This window comes from Microcaecilia unicolor, chromosome 5, assembly GCF_901765095.1.
Source record: "Microcaecilia unicolor chromosome 5, aMicUni1.1, whole genome shotgun sequence".
Taxonomy (NCBI): domain Eukaryota; kingdom Metazoa; phylum Chordata; class Amphibia; order Gymnophiona; family Siphonopidae; genus Microcaecilia; species Microcaecilia unicolor.
This window is the reverse complement of record NC_044035.1, coordinates 79,199,109-79,218,502: the sequence shown is the minus strand read 5'-3', so window position 1 is coordinate 79,218,502 and position 19,394 is coordinate 79,199,109.

Below are 19,394 nucleotides of genomic sequence, written 5' to 3'. Positions count from 1 at the left end.
AGCATCAAGGTTATAGAATTGCCTCTTAAGCCTTAACCATTGATCTAACTCTCACTTGTTTGTTTTTTTTTCTTTTCAAGTAGTTGAGAGAAGTTTATAGAAAAAAAAAAAGCTGAGCTCGGTTTGCCATGAAACCCAAAATTGGATTTAGACATGAAAATGCTCTTCCACATCATTCAAGTAATCTATGAATAACTATATATTTTTTTATTTATTTATTTATAGCACTTGATATGCAGCAATTGATCCCTTAGGCAAGTATGCTTTTACAATTTCTATTACAGGTACTTTGCACCTGTAATATATATATTATGCACTGAGGGGGTCTTTTACTAAGGTACGCTTGTGTTTTTAGCATGCACTAAAAATAGGCACACGCTAAACGTTAGAGATGCCCATATGAATTGGTGTCTCTAACATTTAGAACGTGCTAAAAGCACACCTTAGTAAAAGACCCACTCAAACATTATGGGCCCTTTTACTAAGGTGCGCTCGTGCGCTAAAATAATGCACACTAAACGGTAGAGACAATCATATATTCCTATGGGCGCCTCCAGCATTAGTGTGCGCTAATTTTAGAACATGTTAAAAACGCTACTGCACCTATAGCGTGGCTTTGTAAACAGGGCCCTATATATACTGTATTATGCACCTAAACTTTTTAGTGCTTTATTTCTTAAAAATATTATTTATGTATTTGCTTTGTCTTTCTTTGTGCACACATTGGGGGTTATTTTTGGAAGTCTTATTCATGACTGCCATGTGGAAATAATGGCATTTCAAAGTGCATATTGTATACACATGTAGAAACGCATTTCAGAAAGCCATTATGAGCAAGGGAAAATCCACACTCCATAGAGATTTCAAAGGTGTGTGGTTTGGACAAGACTAAGATAGGACTAAAATCCCCCCATTTCACAACAGGAACAGTCATTCTCCTTAAGCCCATGGACTTTTTATCCACCTCTAAAATGAAACTACGCTACATTTTTGCAGCCTCACTATTAATTGGAAGCACATACACATATAGGATTGTAAAATAGGGCAAATACTTGGGAAATGGTTGCTTCTACTGACTTGTCTTTTATGCTGTGGTTGAACCCCTGCCTTGCCTTTCCTTTTTACGTGACAGGGCATTTTCAATACGATGTTAAGTCCAACTTTGGACGTTTTGCACAAAACGTCGAAAATCCGAATTGGAAAGAACATCATTTTTGAAAAAAAAGGAAAGCGTCTATTTTTTTTCTTTTTTAAATACCATTTCAAACAACGTTTTGTGTTTTGTAAGTTTTTTTTTGTTGTTGGACCATTTTCGAATAACATCGTCCAAATGAAAAATGTAGAAATCAAGCCATTGGGATTTAGGAGAGGCCAACATTTTTAGTAGACTGCTCCACCAGACATCCCTGGAGAGCAATGAGGCACCCTAGGGGGCACTGCTGTGGAGTTCATATAAATGCTCCCATGTACATAGCTCACCATTTATTCCTTATCTTGTCTGCTGAGCCCTCCAAAACCCACCCAAAACCAACTACCCCCAACTGTACACCACTACAATAGCCTTTATAGGTGAAGAGGGCACCTATATGTGGGTACAGTGGGTTTCTGGTGAGTTTTGAAGGGCTCACAGTTTCCATCTGTCTGCAATGCACTGCATCCACGCTAGACTACCCCAGGGAACTGCATGCTGCTCTAATAAATCTGAGTATAACATCTGAGGCTGGCATAGAGGCTGGTAAGTAATGTTTTCATCACATTTTGGGGGGCTGAGAGGGGGTCAGTGACCATTGGGAGAGTAAGGGGAGGTCATCCCTGATTCCCTGTAGTGGTCATCTGGTCATTTAGGGCACCTTTTTGTGGCTTATTCATTATAAAACAGGTCTAGCTCCAAACATCTTAGTTTTAGTCCTGGAAGATTTTGTTTTGTTCCCTTATGGCTGAAAAATATCCAAGTCTTATGAACACTCAAATCCTGCCCTTAACATCACCCCCCCCCCCCAACATACACTCTTGACCCCCCCCCCCCCAACATACCCCCTTGAGATTTAGACGCACTGCAGATGAACAGCATTGAAAAACATCTGAAAAATAGGTTTTAAAAATACCAATTTGGATGTTTTTGTAATCGCACTCACAATCACTGCCCCGCCCTCGAGGGAACTCTGTATAGTTTCCAGGGAAAGAAACGCGACGTCAGTAGGAGCAGGGACCAACCACAGGCCTCGCACTAGCTCTCAGTGCCCCGCCCTTGGAGGGAAGGGAAGGCTGCATATAATATTCACCCACCGCAAGTTCATTCCCTCCCTCTGAGTTCCAGGGTCATTGTCCATCCCCCCTCCCTCCCAGTTCCAGCATCACCCTCCCTCCCTTCCAGTTCAAGGCCCCCTCCCTCCGAATTTTAAAAGTCATCCTGACTTACCTCGCACGGTAAAAAGCGTGCAGGCTCAGTACTTACTTCAGTAGAAACAGGAAATGAGGTCGGGACCAGAGCTGAGAGACAGAGAAGGGAAAACTGAAGTAAATGCCGAGCCTGCACTCTTTTTACCGTTGCTGCCGGCCGCCATAACCCCGACGAGGTAAGTCAGGATGACTTTTAAAATTTGGAGGCAGGGGTCCTGGAACTGGAATTGAGGGAGGGAGGGACGACGACCATGGAACTTGGAGGGAGGGACGACGACCCTGGAACTGGGAGGGAGGGAGGACCCCGGAACTGGGAGGGAGGGAGGGGGGATGCTGGAACTTCCCTTAAAAACATTAATGGCAGAAGATGATTACCTTGCTAGCGCCCGTTTCATTTCAATGAGAAACAGGCTTTTTTTACTAGTATAAAATAAAAATTAGCATATATAAAAAACTAAAGCATGAAAGATTCAGAGAGCTCTTATTCTTCCATGTGGATATCACAAACAGTAAAGTGAAACCGGCTAAATGGACGAAAATGTGAAAAAAGAGGGTGAAAATCTGAAACAGGAGGACACTACAGTCAACTGTCAAAAATATGTATGAATGCTCTCTAGAAACAAATATCATGGCACGACTGAGTGCAGGATGAAAGAGTTGAACCCAACCGAAAGTAACATGAATAACATAAATGTCTATGGTAGAATTTAATATCCGCTCTAACTGAAAAAAAAGGGGTAAAAAAAGAAATAAAAAGTAGGAGAGCTCTCGTTCTTCTGTATAAAAAGTAAAAAGATGGCTACAAAGATGAAAGTGTGAAAAGGGGTATAAAAATGAAATACGGAATGGCTCAATAACAAAAGCCTGACACTGCACTGAGGGGCCCTTTTACTAAGCTGCGTAGGTAGGTACATACGTACATTTGTCCTACATGCGTCAATTTGGAGTTACCACCCAGCTACCGCGTGGCCCAGGCAGTATTTTCATTTTTAATGCGCATCCACTACACGCTCCGGCAGTATATCATCACTCCACGCACGTAGATGATTGCTGCACCCAAAATGGACAAGCACCAATTTTTATTTTGTCGCACATCCATTATTGGCAAACATTTCGAAAAGGCCTTTTTTTACAAGTGCGCTAAAAAATGGATCTGTGCCCGCCCAAAACTACACCTACACTAGCGCAGCCCATTTTTCAGCGCACCTTAGTAAAAGGACCCCTGACTGTGGTGCCATCATGACCAAATACTTAAAATATGTGTGAATGGTTTCAAGAAACTGGTGTTGCGGCACAATTGGATAAATATTTTGGAAAATTTCATATTAATGATTTTTCAAAATCAGTAACAAAAGAGTAGCTATGTGGGGCCATGGGGGCCTGGGCCCCCATAGATTTGGCCCTGGACCTCCCTCCCGCCACCAACCCTCCCCCGTCATTGCCGTTGGCTACCTTTGCTGGCGGGGGACCCCAACCCCCGTCAGCCGAGGTCCTCTTCTTCTGGCGCAAGGTTTCGTTCTGTTTCTGAGTCTGACATCCTGCACGTACTTGCGCCAGAAGAAGAGGACCTTGGCTGGCAGGGGTTGGGGTCCCCCGCCTGCAAAGGTAGGCGATGGCGGCGGTGGGGGAGGGTTGTCGGTGGGAGAGGGGTTGAGAGGGTTGTCGGCAAGGGGGGGTCAAAGTTGTTGGTGTTGGTGGCAGCGGCTGGGGGTCAGCAATGGTGGGGGGTCGGCGGCACCAGGAGGGCTAAAATGTGCCCCCTCACCTCGGGCTCTGGACCCCCCCATCCCGCCGAAGTCTGGCTATGCCCCTGGTAAAAAGTATTATGAGGTGTGAGAGTGACAATCAGAATGATGAATTAGTGAAGGGGAGTGTTTGAGCGAGTGTTGACAAAAGAAACAAATTTCAAATATTAGTATTTCTTATATAGTTGATATGAAAATTAAAATATAATTATATGTGATTTATATATTGATGTGGATATAATTATAGAGAAATTTAGGTACCCATTGTTAAATATAATGCATATTCATTGTGGATATCCTAAAAACCTGACTGGCTAGTTGTGTCCTGATGACTAGGTTGAGAAACCCTGGTCTAGGTATTTGGTGCCTTCACAAGCTGCCACTCAAGGCAGTTACCTAAGTAGCTTAAGTCCAAATCTAGGCCAGTGTACAATCATTCTGTGGGAAGGATTAACTGGGGGGGGGGGGGGGGAGTTCTTACACAAACTGCTGTGCACTTATTTATTAAATTCTTCAAAGAGAAGTTCTCAAACAAAAATCACCAACAAAGCACACCCACAATTACTGGAGTCATTTATTAGAGTTTGTCTCTTTTGGTGGACTGTAAAAAGTGACTTAAATAAACAATAGGACGATACCACTACCTTTGAAACAAATAAAATTTTACCATCCAAAGTGGCTCAATCAATGAACAGTTGCTTATTCAATTTTTTAAATTTTTAAATATACACCCATTTCTAAAGTATTCAACTATTTAACTTTTTTACTTTTTTATAAAGGTATGTATAAAAAAGAAGGAAAAAAGCCTCTGTATTCCCGTTTTCAGTACATATTAGTGTCTGTTAACCGGGACAGAATCTTCATAGGCTCAAAAACCTCCTCTTGTTTTTAATCAACAAAACCAAGTTATTATGACGAACACTTATCTTTTAGTGCCGTCCTTGCCGTTGCAATTTAGCTTCTCTCTAATATGCCGACGGGGTCCCGTTTCGCCGTGCAGGCTTTCTCAAGGGAAACATCTGTTGCTACGATGTCAATCTGCTTCAACAAATAAAAGTATGAATTAGCCCCTGCTTTAATGCCACACTCCTGCTTTTAAGCGCGCTTCATAATTCTGTCCCGGTTAACAGACACTAATATGTACTGAAAACGGGAATACAGAGGCTTTTTTCCTTCTTTTTTATACATACCTTTATAAAAAAGTAAAAAAGTTAAATAGTTGAATACTTTAGAAATGGGTGTATATTTAAAAATTTAAAAAATTGAATAAGCAACTGTTCATTGATTGAGCCACTTTGGACTGTAAAAAGTGCACAAGATTTATCAATGGAAACAGCATATTATTTTCTCTAAGTAGGGTATGGGATTTGATATACTGCCTTGCTGTGTTTTTTGCAACTACATTCAAAGCAGTTACATTATTGTATATACAGGTACTTCTTATTTGTATCTGAGGCAATGGAGGACTGGGTGACTTGCCCAGGGTCTCCAGTAGGAATCAAGCCCACTTCCCAAGGGTCAAAGTCTGCTGCACTAACCACTAGCTACTCCTCCAGCCCTGTTGTATTTACAAGCTGAATTTCTCTACTGATCTGGGCTTCATTCCTGTTGTACAAGAAATCTCAAACAGTAGAGTATAATTTCAAAGCTTCTGAGTTGTTTCTTCCCTGTAGTCCCCCCCCCCCCTCACCTGTATAGTAAATATGAACATCAAAGGAAATATATGTACACTCTCTTACCTACTGTATTTTTTTGTGTGTTATCCTTACTTGGTTAAAAATTCTACCTTCATTCCCTCCCTCCCGTCCCACCCCAACACCTTCACGCAAGCTTTGGGTCCTATTTTCCCAAAACGTTGCCCGTCCTAGACGCCGAATAGCTGAAACGCCTCTGGGGAAATCGGATCTGCTGCTTCTTGTATCTTTCCCTCCGTGGGCGATGGGAAGAGGGGCTGGTCCGTGCTGCGGAGTCTGCACGGTGTGCGCGCATTGATCTGGGAGGCAAAGCAGTGGCCTGACCCCAGGGCTTCTTTCCCATTCCCAGGAGCTGACCCGCTTGTGACCTACAACACGGACCGTGACATCTGAATGAACTCTGCCAGCAACTTCGCCAAGTTCACTGTCCATCAAATAACAAGCTACGGTGGCCTGAGCAGCGATAATTACCAGAGGAAGCCTTTATTATCTTCACAGCCATTTATTCTGCAGTCGTCACTGAGAAAAGAATCAAATGGTAAAGAATGAAAAGGGGATAATTAAAGACATCTTGGAAGGGAGTCAAGACATTAACAGCCTTTTCGTAACCTTATATTAAACCATCATGTAACAATTATTACACTTCACTAGCAAATATTTATTCGAAAAACAAATCCAGCTTCTTTACTGCACGTATTCTATTTGCTATTCTTGGAATAGCTGGCCTTTATTTTTCTAAAAATAAACGTAGGGATGTAATTCTCATTAAACTGGTACTGGACACGCTTAAAACTGCGACAGTATCTGAATCAACTGTAACCGCACTGTGGGTTTTAATTCTTGTATTGCTCGTGAATCAACTCAAAACGGATTAAGTTCTCAGAGGGGAAAAAAAATGGTTGTGCGTTCTTACAAAAGCATCAAGAGAGTTTGGATGGATCAGTTCAGTTGCTTTACTAATTAAAGTTAGTCATTGACACTTGTACCAACCGCCTACTGCTTTCCCCTCCGTTTGCCACAAAGATTCACCTTAAAGACAAGGTCAGAAGGGCAGAGGCTTCTGGTTCACTAAAGGGTCAACCTGCCATTAACACAAACTCAGAGCGTCAGTCCAACCTTTTCCTGATCTGGCCCGTTACATTTGATGGTCGTGTTTATACCATAGGTAGGTGACACGGTTACCGTTCATTCTGTTCAATAGGTTGAAACAATACTCATATGTGGTGATTAAAGTTATCCAGGTGAGTTTTGGATGGATGTAATTTCCGGTGATAAGGAATATATTAGCATTTACTGTTGTACGGGTTTTTTTTTCCTGTTTAGGCTTTGGGCGTTTCAGACGCTTTCTTTTCATACATATGTTCTGCTTAGCGCAAATTCTAAGAACAAACAGCAAGCAAATCGCTCATTAAAGAAGTGGTATGTAACTAGTTCTATTAGTGTAATCTTTAAATTAAGAAGCAGAACAGGCATCTTCCAAAACCAGGCTTACAGCATTATTAGAAGTGGCAGGTAATCCTGTATCTGCTTGAAGGCAACAGCACCGGGAGGGAAAATATATTTAAAGCGTGCAAGTTTTAGTTAAGACAGCGTCATTAATATATATATTTTTCATTGCTACATATTTCAGAGCACTGCAGATTAACTTTCAAAGTTTTTGAAAATTCTTCCCAGTTAGCTCCTTCCTTTCTCACCGGTCTATGCGAATGTCTACTGCCCTTCCCCTCTTCAGATCCTTAATGGTGACATCGCACTGTCTGGCACCTGTCAAACAAGCAGGGAAAGACTGAACAGTGTGCAGGAAAGTGGCTGCCTCCACGGTGAAAGGCACTTACCTTTAGATTCTTTTTAAAAAATTCAGAAAGCTAAGAAATAGTTTATTAAAACGTTACATGCAACCAGTATAAGTATACCAACACGGCATTTCTATACTAAAACAAAATATTTTAGTCTATTATTTTTACTACTAATAATAATAATTATAATCATTTCTGGACTTTTTTTTTTTAAAGAATAGTACAGATTTCTGAGCTTCTAATATGATTTATCCTTCATTTTAATAAGATTGCGATAACTTTTTGGCAATTCTTTTCATATATACTATTTACCCCTGAATCTATTATTTGCTTATCCAAAATGTGTTTTTGACACCATTTGCAAGCTTACCACTGCTACTTCTTTCCATAAAGTCATATAGCAAGTAACTGATTGTGAAATAATACATTTGCATAGCAACCCTTATGCTAATGGTTCTCATCATATCTATAATAGGCATAATACTGCCATTTACACTCCCTTCCCCCACCGTGGTTGGTAACCCCAAACCTTGCCTTTCAATGAGGGCCAATAATGGTGATGCACTTGGTCCCTCTCCCTCCCTCCCTCCCCTCAACTGTTGACCCCAATTGAATTCATTTTTACCCCTCCTTTATTCAATCAACATGGGGATGGTAAACCAAACTCTGCTATGAGAATGCCCTTGCTCACCCTACTCTATTCTGTTCCCCAAGTCCCCCATAACCCCCTCCTGTACCCACACACTCCCCCATTCAGTTTGTCAGGGTGAGGTTCGAAACAACCTGATGACCACCAGGGTTGCCAGGTGGAAAATTTTTTTCCAGCCCGATGCAGCCCAAAAAACAGCCCAAAACCCGCCCAAACACAAACCCCGCCCCTGACACCCCCACCCCCGCGTCATCAACCCCGCCCCGCCGTCATCAACCCCGCCCCCGCCGTCACCGGCCCCGCCTCCCACGTCACCGGCCCCGCCTCCCCGTCATCGCCCCCGCCTCCACGTCATCGGCCCCGCCTCCCCGTCATCGGCCCCGCCTCCCACGTCACTAACCCCGCCCAAAACGTCATTAACCCCACCCAAAAACGTCACTAACCCCGCCCCCCCCGCGGCCGAAAAAACCGCCCTGAAGGCCAAAAACAGCCCAAAAAACCGCAACCCGCCGCGGGCAAAAATTTCCCGCGGCGGGTCGCGGAAAACCGCCCAATTGGGCGGTAAAACCGCCCACCTGGCAACACTGATGACCACCCAGGCTCTCCACTGCTACCTAAAATCCTGCCCTAAAAGCTTACTTTGTTCGCCTAACTTGATTGGTGCTTGAGCCTCCTCTCAAGCACCAATCAAATTTCCCTTCAGCCAGCTTTCTTTCTATCAATGCCTGTTCTCTTCCTCAGACTACCTGATGTCCTGGTGAGGAGAGATGGGGGGGGGGGGGGTTGACTCAGCCACCTTATGAGCACCCCTCAGGATTATGTCCCTGGATGCCCAGCTTAATGGTGGCCCCTGAAAAATAAAAAGATCCCTCCCTCCCCTCCAAATGTTTGCTACATTATAAAGGGCTTGAGTTTCACAACTGAGGCTTCCTCAAATGCATCTGTAGGCAATTGCTCAGTATCACATGTGGGTAAAATTTAACCCATAAAAATTGTTCAAATAAGGATAGTTCTTAGGTAAGTGGTATAGCCAGGTATGTGTGTTCACCTTAGAAGCATCCTGATCTGAGCTCTTATTAAATAGCACTGCTGAGTATTGCATAGGTTTTGAATAAGCATGGCACAACGCTTTGTTTTCAAAACTGGAAGCACTTTTCTGGAACCGGAGTTCAGTTGTGGGTTACTGCCGCTGACATCAATGCTGCAATACTAATGCAAGAAGAGAGGTTTTAAACAGTGATGGATGACGGTATAAATGCATTGGGACAGCCATAATCAAACCAAAACAACCTGAAATAGCAGTAACTGGACTTGACATGAGATTACTGGAAAAAAATGTATGTACACGTTAACATATACCTCGCAGTTCAATGCAAATCACAAAAGTAAAAGACTGAACAATTTCCAGGATGGTACACGATTATTTATAATATAATGTATGTTAAGTTACACTAACAATGTTACTGACCCTCACTATTCAGAACATATTTCCTAAATAAATACGTTTTTATGTATTTATGAAACTGAGAATAACTAGTTACTGAAAATAACGAATCCTGCACAAATTTATCCAGGCGAACTGCCTGAAATGAAAAGAGATAATCCAATAACTTTTGTACTTTTAAAATCCTTTATGGGTCCTTTTACTAAGCCGCGTAAGCGTCTACACGCGCCCAATGCATGCCAAAATGGAGTTACCACCTGGCTACAGCATGGCTCTTGCAGTAATTTCATTTTTGGTGCATATCCGATACGTGTGTCCGAAAAATTATTTTCGGATGTGCATATCAGACGCGCACCAAGTAGCATTTGACGCAGTTGCCGCATGAGAGTTTACTGCTAGGTCAATGGCTTGCGGTATGGTCTCAGACCCAAAAAGGACGCGCGCCATTTGGATTTTGCAGCACGTCCATTTTCGGTAAAAAATTTACAAAAGGTATTTTTTGCAGACGCACTAAAAAATAGATCTGCGCATGTCCAAATATGCACCTACACTATCGCAGGCCAATTTTCAGCACACCTTAGTAAAAGGACCCCTTAGTGAAGGGAAGGTGAAAAATGTCGTGGTCTTTGTGATTCTAGACTTTTGTAAAAAAGTGAAGTGATCCAGTAAATAAAGTAGGGCTAAGCCATGTAATAACTTAAAGAGGAAACAAAAAAATTGAAATTGCACTCTAGCTAACACCAGCAGCCAATGAAGTCGTACATAAAACATAGAAATTCTATCAAATCTCACTGTTCCCACTTTGCAGGGCACTTGCCAAAACTTGCGCCTTTACTTTTAAGAAAGAAGTCTTAAAACAGGAGTAATAATAGGTACCAGGATACATTTGCTTTACAAAACAGAGAGATGCAGGAAACGGCTTCCTGATGGAGATGCTGCAGACAAAATTGTTAACAAATTTCAAGAATTCACTTGGCTCATTCACAATCAGTGAGAATAAATCTTTACATAATGCAATTATTTGCAACCTCACTCTCACTTGGACCCACCTGAGGAATGACAAAAACCACAACCCAACACAAAATCAGATTTGCTCCAAATTCACTTATCTGAACTTTTTTTTTTTTAATTCAAGTGTTCTACAGTAAACACTGCAACTAAAACTCCTTTTAAAATAATTTAAAACAAAAACCTGGTACCCTACAATCAAGCACTTCAACAGATCAGTCTTCATTTCCCTACTGGAGATTTTTTAACTGATCAATGTGTAGGTCCTGCCCTGTAGCTTGAGCACTGCTGTCCACATAGACAACTGCAGTGCAGTCTAGTTCTTTCCCGGACCCACGTAATATTATAACTTTGGGGTGATTGTACCATAATGATATAATGGGCATCTTAGTGCGTGCGAAATCCATTAGTGCACCTTAATAAAAGGATCTCAGTATTTCTTAGGGGGCTCATTTTCAAAGCACTTAGACTTACAAAGTTCCATAGGTTACTGTGGGGGTCTTTTACTAAAGCTTAACAAGTTATCTGCAGCAGGACACATTTTATTCCTATGGGCCCTGCTGCAGATAACTCGAGCTAAGCTTTAGTAAAAGACCCCCTATGAGAGGCATTTTCGATATGACATCTAAATCTGACTTTGGACGTTTTGCTGAAAACATCCAAAAATCAAGTAGTGAAAATAACCATTTTCAAACCAGAAAAATGTCTATCTTTTTCCTTTGAAAATGATCATTTCCTAGATGTTGCTTTGCTTAAAGTACGTCCTTCTTTTTGGACCATTTTCCAAAAAAAAAAGTCCAGTGAAAAACACGCAAAATCAAGCCAGTGAATAGGAAGAGACAGCTTTCTTGGTAGACTGGTCACATAGACATCCTAGCAGAGCAGTGGGGCACCCCAGGGGGCACTGCAGTGGACTTCACATGAAAGGTCCTAAGTACACATCTCATCATTACCCCCTTATAATTGTATGATGAGCCCTTCAAAACCCATGAAAAACCTACTGTACCCAACTATACACCTTATGGCTGCAGGTGTCACCTATATGTGGGTTCAGTAGATTTGAGGGTTTTTTTGGGGGGGGGGCTGACACTTTCCACCACACGTGTAATAAAGTGGATTATGGGCCTGGGTTACCTTCTTTACCTTCTCTACAGTGCACTGCACCGACCACTAGGCTATTCCAGGAACCTGCTTGCTGCTTTGGAGTGGAGGAGTAGCCTAGTGGTTAGTGCAGCGGACTCTGATCCTGGGGAACTGAGTTCAATTCCCACTGCAGCTCCTTGTGACTCTGGGCTAGTCACTTAACCCTCCATTGCCCCTGGTACAAAATAAGTACCTGAATATATGTAAATCACTTTGAATGTAGTTGCAAAAACCTCAGAAAGGCGGTATATCAAGTCCCATTTCCCTTTCCCTATTTGAGATTCTACATAGAATGTTGCTACTATTGGAGATTCTAGATGGAATGTTGCTATTCCACTAGCAACATTCCATGTAGAAGCCTGCCCTTGCAGATCAGCAACGCGGCCGAGCAGGCTTCTATATCTGTGCCGGGGCTGGTGGTTGGGTGGCGGGGATAGTGCTGGGCAGACTTATACGGTCTGTGCCAGAGCCGGTGGTGGGAGGCAGGGATAGTGCTGGGCAGACTTATACGGTCTGTGCCAAAGCTGGTGGTGGGAGGCGGGACTGGTAGTTGGGAGGCGGGGATAGGGCTGGCCAGACTTATATGGTCTGTGCACTGAAGAGGACAGTACAAATAAAAAAAGTAGCACATATGAATTTATCTTCTTGGGCAGACTGGCTGGACCGTGCAGGTCTTTTTCTGCCGTCATCTACTATGTTTACTATGTTTATTTCTGTGAGTCTGACGTCCTGCACAGACTCACAGACTCACAGAAACAGAAGCCTGCACAGCCGCGTTGCTAGTGGAGGAGTAGCCTAGTGGTTAGTTAGTGCAGTGGACTTTGATCCTGGGGAACTGAGTTCAATTCCCACTGCAGCTCCTTGTGACTCTGGGCAAGTCACTTAACCCTCCATTGCCCCTGGTACAAAATAAGTACCTGAATATATGTAAACCGCTTTGAATGTAGTTGCAAAAAAAAAAAAACCTCAGAAAGGCAGTATATCAAATCCCATTTCCCTTCCCTGTTATGGGACTGGCTATAACATCTGAAGCTGTCATAGAGGCTAGTATGTACTGTTTCATTTACATCTTTGCAGGTTAGGAGGGGGGTCAATGACCACTGAAGGAGTAAGGGGGTGTCACTCCTTTATTCTTGCAGTTGTCATCTGGTACTTTTTTGCGGCTTATTTGTAAAACATGTCTAGACCAAAATGTCCAACTTACAGCCCTGAATGTTTTTGTTTTGTTCCATTATGGCAGAAAAACATCCAAGTGTTAGGAACACCCAGATCCTGCCCTTAACATGCCCCTGACATGCCCCTTGTGATTTGAATTCACTTCTGACACACTTCATAGAAAAACTTCTAAAAATTGTTTTTGAAAGCACCAATTTTGACCCTTTTGTGATAAAAAAAAAGTCCAAATACAGATTTATGCCACTATTTGGACATCTTTTCTCTTTTGAAAATGAGCCCCTATTTAAGTAAGCCTCAGTGCTTTGAAAATATGCCCCTATATTTCATGACAGTAAAGATTTACACCCTATTAAATTTAAACCTTTTGTAGCTAAATCTTCCAAATTTCTAGAGATGCATTCAGTGAAAAATGAAATGAAAATAGGCACTTTTTTTTCCAAATGAAACAAAGGTACAGATAGCAACAAAATATGTTTTGTTTTTACTTAATTTAATTTGCATTCAAGTCTTTGAGCCATTAAGATGTATAGAAGCACTCTATGTTTACTTTTCAACTCAGACAGTCTGGAACCAGTGGGAGGAGGGGGAAAGGAGCAGGACCAATCCCTTGCAAGCATATTTCTAACTACCACCCCAAGCTTTATTTTATTTTAAAAACGTTTACCCCACTTTCCACTAAGGAGGATATTCTATTTATGGCACCTAAAAACTTGGTGCTGAAATTTATAATCTAGGCACTAATTATACAATATATGCTTAGTTGATATTTCAGCACCTAAAACTACACGCATCTATTTACACCAACGAAAATGTGGCTTAAATCTCAGCACATAGATTTACACACACTGGGCCATATTCTATAACTATGCATGTAAATTTCAGAATGCCCACAAAATGCACATTTCCCCGCCCATAACCATGCCCTTTTTTGCCTGCGTGTTAGAAGTTTGGCACACTTTGTTATGGAACACGCTTAGTGAGTTCTGCACGTGAATTCTAATCAGTGCTAATTAGTGCATTTTCCATCTCACAGATAGGCTGCAGAGAATACCTTCTCCTGCTTTAGACTTAGCCTGGCCTCAGAATGACATCCTATAGTATATCTCCTATCAAACTGAGCTCTCTTTTTCATCAAGCACTGCCATTTCCTCCCCTCACCCTCCCCACTGACAGTTTGAACTTCGTGGGTGTGGCTTGGATCTCTTTCAGGGAGAGAAAACTAACAACTTATAGCAGCAGCTTCAGAGAGCATTTTCCATCTCACAGATAGGCTGCAGAGAATACCTTCTCCTGCTTCCACCCACCCTACCCCTCTACCCACCCACCCCTAGAGTGACATGTCTTATATAACCTCCCTATCAACCCACTCATTACTTTACCTCACCCATTTCTATTCTTCTATCACCTTCTCCCACTACTCCAACCAGAGTTACACCTAATCACACTGACCACCCTTCAACATCTTCTGTCCTTCTGTGACTGTTCTCTTGTGCTTGACTGCTTAAATATTTTAAATTTAAATGCTTTACTTTTTGTCTATTAGATTGTAAGCTCTTTGAGCAGGGACTGTCTTTCTTCTGTGTTTGTACAGCGCTGCGTACACTTTGTAGCGCTCTAGAAATGTTAAATAGTAGTAGTATTTATTTGTTGCATTTGTATCCCACATTTTCCCACCTATTTGCAGGCTCAATGTGGCTTACATTGTTCTGTAATGGCGATTGCCATTTCCGGAATGAGAAATAGAGTTATATTGCATTAAGGTTCATAGGTGACAGAGAGGGGGATAATCGAACGGGGGTGCCCATCTCTAAGGATGGCCCCATAAAGGGGCGGGGCAACCCGTATTATCGAAACAAGATGGACGTCCATCTTTTGTTTCAATAATACGGTCGGGGACGCCCAAATCATGAAATTTAGGTCGACCTTAGAAATGGTCATCCCCAGTTTTTGGTGACAAGGGAAACCGAGGACGCCCATCTCAGAAATGACCAAATCCAAGCCATTTGGTCGTGGGAGGAGCCAGCATTCATAGTGCACTGGTCCCACTAACTGAATGGAAAAAGCCCTGCCCTTACCAATCCGGAAAGGAACGGGCATGCATGAAGGAAATTGCATGCAAATGAGCTGCTCGCTGTTAGCTCATTTGCACATGATTTCCTTCCTAAGGAGGGGAAGCGACGGCAGTTGAGGACGTCCTTCCCTGCGACGGTAGCCGAGGACGTCCAAAATGTGGATGCCTCTGCGAGAATTATTGCTTGTTGAGAACTGTTATCGACACTGATTAACTTATTAAGCCAATTAAGTTTTGTGCATTGTTATAGAATCCGCGCCAATATCGGCACGGATCTCTAGGCGCACTATATAGAATCCCTAGAAAAGCTGCTTAAAAAAAAAAAGATATCACATACTTAATTCAATAAAAACTTACAATGACACAAAGCATGGCACAAATAAAATAATACACATCAAAAAATGCTGATCTCCATGCTATATGCCTACTCCAGCACAATAAATACCAGATACTCCCTATTAATACCCCAAGAAAACATTTAGGGGCTCTCTTACTATGCTGTGGTAAAAAGGCCCTGCGGTGTCCTCGGTGCATGGATTTGCCACATGCCAAGGTCCCTTTTACCACAGCGGGGTTTTTGTGAAAAAAAAGAAAAAGAAAATGGATGTGTGGTAAGTATATACTTGCCGCACGACCATTTCCTGAGGGAGCCCTTACTGCCTCCTTAATGGGGCTCCCGCGCTAACTCGGCAGTGAGCTGGCAGTAGTGCCAGATTGTCACGCAACAAAGTGGCGGTAGTTCTGCTGCCGCTTTGTAAAACAGCCCCTTCCTTAGGAGAAAAGGCCTACAGGAGCAGAAATGTTTTTAGACTCTTCTTAAACTGTTGCATCAAAGCGAAACTAACAAAAGAGGCTACTGCACCTATGACCAGTACGTTTTTTCGAGAAAAAAAAGGTGCCGGTACTCAAATGCTGGGGTGATCACTGAGGGACCCACCCCACAATAGCCAGGCCCCCTGCAGCCAGTCACAGAATCTATGATAAGGCAGAATTGGTGTGTAGAGCAGTGGAGTAGCCATGGGTGGGCCAGGGCCCACCCTTTTTGGACTCAGGCCCACCCAAAATTGTGGCACTCTTGCTATGGCTGGCAGAGATCCTCAAACCCTGCCAGCTGAAGATTTCCTCCTCCTCAGGCAACCGGTGCTGCTGGCTGCTGTTTGGAAGAGCGCTGACTGCCTGAGCAGGAAGAAATCTTCAGCTGGCAGAGTTTGTAGATCCTCTCCTGCTTAGGTATTTAATATTTTGGGCTTGCAGGTGAAGGGAGGGACAAAGAGCAGAGAGTGGAGCAAAGCAGAACAGAGGGGAGCTAGGGACAGGGGGCATGAATTCCATACCCACCCACCAGGGCTGTGCCAAGGGTCTGTGGCACCCTCCTGCAGGAGATCAGTTGGCGCCCCCCCCCCCCCCCCCCACAGACAAACAGTTGGTGCACGTGCATGCGCCCCCCCCCCCATGAAAATGATCGCTGCCCTCCCACTCCTATGTCCCAACTGCCCGCCCTCTTCATTTCCTTGACGTCAGAAGAAGGCAGAACACTGAGCGAAGGGAAGACTAGTAGAGACGTCAGGAGCGCCGCCTCCTTCACTGACGCTGCGGCGCGCCTTCGCTGCCGGACGGAGGTAAATTTCAAAGGAATCTTGTTGGGGGGAGAAGAGGGCGGGCAGTTGGGATGTGGGAGGGCGAGGTAGGCATGGCGGGGCACCCCCCTGCCATGCTTACCTCGCTTACCGTGTTGGCATGGCCCTGCCACCTACCTTGGACTCAGGCCCACCCAAAATTGGCTCTCTGGCTACGCCCCTGGTGTAGAGCCTGAGCTCTTGCATTAAAACTTGGGGTCCATGGGTCAATTTTAGCAGACAATGGAAAAGGTGCCGGTACTCAGTACCCCCCAATTACCCCCCTCATAAAAGCCCTGCCTATGACAGTGTAGCTGCAAATGATTTCAGACACGGGAGCAGCAATTTCTGAATCTTCTTGCTAATAAGAATTCAGGGGCAGTTAAAAAGATTTCAAAAAGAATTTAGGGAAGGCCTGTCACTGTATTAGTGCGCTGTTGTGTTGCTGTTTAGTGTGAACTAAGCACTAAGGGGCCCTTTTACTAAGGTGTGCCAAAAAATGGCCTGCGCTGGTGTAGGCAAATGTTTTGGACGCACGTAGGTCCATTGTTCAGAGCACCTGCAAAAAAGGTGCTATTTTTTTCGAAAATGGACACGCGGCAAAATAAAAATCAGCACGTGTCTATTTTGGGCCTGAGACCTTACCGCCACTCATTGACTAAGCGGTAAGATCTCACGCGTTAACCAGTGGTAATCGTCAGCGCACGTACACTAGCAATGGATGAGACAAATGCCTGCAGAAAAGAAGGCTGTGCCAGGAAGATAGCCAGCATGACCAGCAGTGGCGAAGCTGAGAATAGCTGTAAGAGTAGAAGTAGTTGTCCGTCCGTCCCCCCCTCCTGACTAAGAGGGGAAACAAGCATTTGGACATGCAGGGTAGACAGAAAAGCAGTCACCTACCTCCATCTCCCCTACTGTTATAGTTCTCAATTCAACTTTATTTGATATACCTCAAATCTACCAAAAATCAATGCAGTTTACAGCATCAATATATAAAATTATAAGGGATAAAATAATAGGGGATAAGACAATACTAGGACAGTAAAGATGACACAGGAGGGCAATAAAAGTGAGAATAAAGGGTGGGATTGTTCTGAGGAAGCACTCAGAGAGAGGCGTCAGTGCAGTAGGCAAAGGCAAAGGGATGTATAAAAATTATTAATACCAGATCCTTGGATACTTTCCCTATCTCAATTATATATCAAACAATTTCCACACCAGAAACTCTTCTTCTCACTCCTGCTGTGCCACATGTGACAGCCCAGACCCTGAAAAGGAGAGCTCAAGCAGGGCCAGCTTTCTTTCATGTGTATCCTCCTCTTCCAGTTCTCGTACCTCCCCCCCCCCCCCCCTCTCATACATCTATCTATCCTCTTTTCACCAGATTGCTTGCATCCCCACACCAGCTTCTGTGCCTCTGTACATCCCCACCACACTCTAACTCACAGATCCTTCCCACATATGGTTCTCAGGCACAACCTACCATGGCTGTCTCTCACCTGTCTAGTTTCACAAGAGTCCCAGCCCTCTTGCATTTGCTGCACAACACATGGAAACATAAACCTGAGGAGGAAATTGTTGCTAAACAGCCCAAGCAGGGCCAGCCTAAGGGTATTCAACACCCTAGGCGAACCTTCAGCTGTGCAGCCCCCAACCCAGTGTGGCTCAAGACCCTACTTCTCCCTCCATAGTCCACCATCCCCCCCTTAGGCCAGCATCTTTTCTTCCCCTCGTTTAAGCACAGGCCAATGCCCAAACACTGCTGTGTCCAGCTACCCCCTCCAATACAGGGCTTCCTGTTGGAGGGAGGCACAGACAGGACTACGCTTAATGTCCTGCACTGGCACCAAACACGGTTGCCAGATGGGCGGTTTGCTGCCGCGGGAAACTTTTGCCCGCGGCGGGTTGCGTTTTTTTGGGCTCGTTTTGTTTTTTCTGTGCAGGTTTTGGGGCGGTTTTTCGGCCGGTGAGGGTGGGGCTAATGGCATCAGAGGCGGGGTTTGTGATGTTTTGGGCGGGGTTTGCTGACATATTGGGCGGGTCGATGATGGTGGGGGCGGGGCTGATGACGGAAGGGGTGTGGCTGATGACGGCGGGGGTGATGACGGAAGGGGCAGGGTTGATGATGGCGGGGGGTGGGGTGTGTGTGGTTTTTGGGCGGGTTTTTGATGGTTTTGTGTGGGAATTTTTTTTTTATCGGGCAACCCTGGCACCAAACCCCTTTGACCTGTGAAGAAGTAGGGTAGTGGTAGCAGTGGGAGGAATGGAAAAGGAAGGAAATGAGATGCTGCAATCCTGCCACCTTAGGCAGCTGTCTAGTCCGCCTAGTGTCAGGACTGGCCCTGAGCCCAGGTTGGTACTGCAGATTTCAGGGAGAAGGGCAGAATTCACCTGGAATTCATTTCCTTTCATTCTCTTCTTGACATTCACTCATAGGGGGGTTACAGCTTTGGTCTGCGAATGTTTCTGTTCAAGTTCTCCCCCATCCTGTCTTTGATGGCAACAAATAGCTCCTTCGGGGGTGGGGGGGTAGCATAGGCGTAGACTGGGGGGGGGCGAGGGGGGGCAATGCCCCCCCAAACGACGACGAGGCGCCGCCGCGCCATTAGTTTAAAAAAAAAACACATGCACGCACGCGCTCCTCTCCATCTG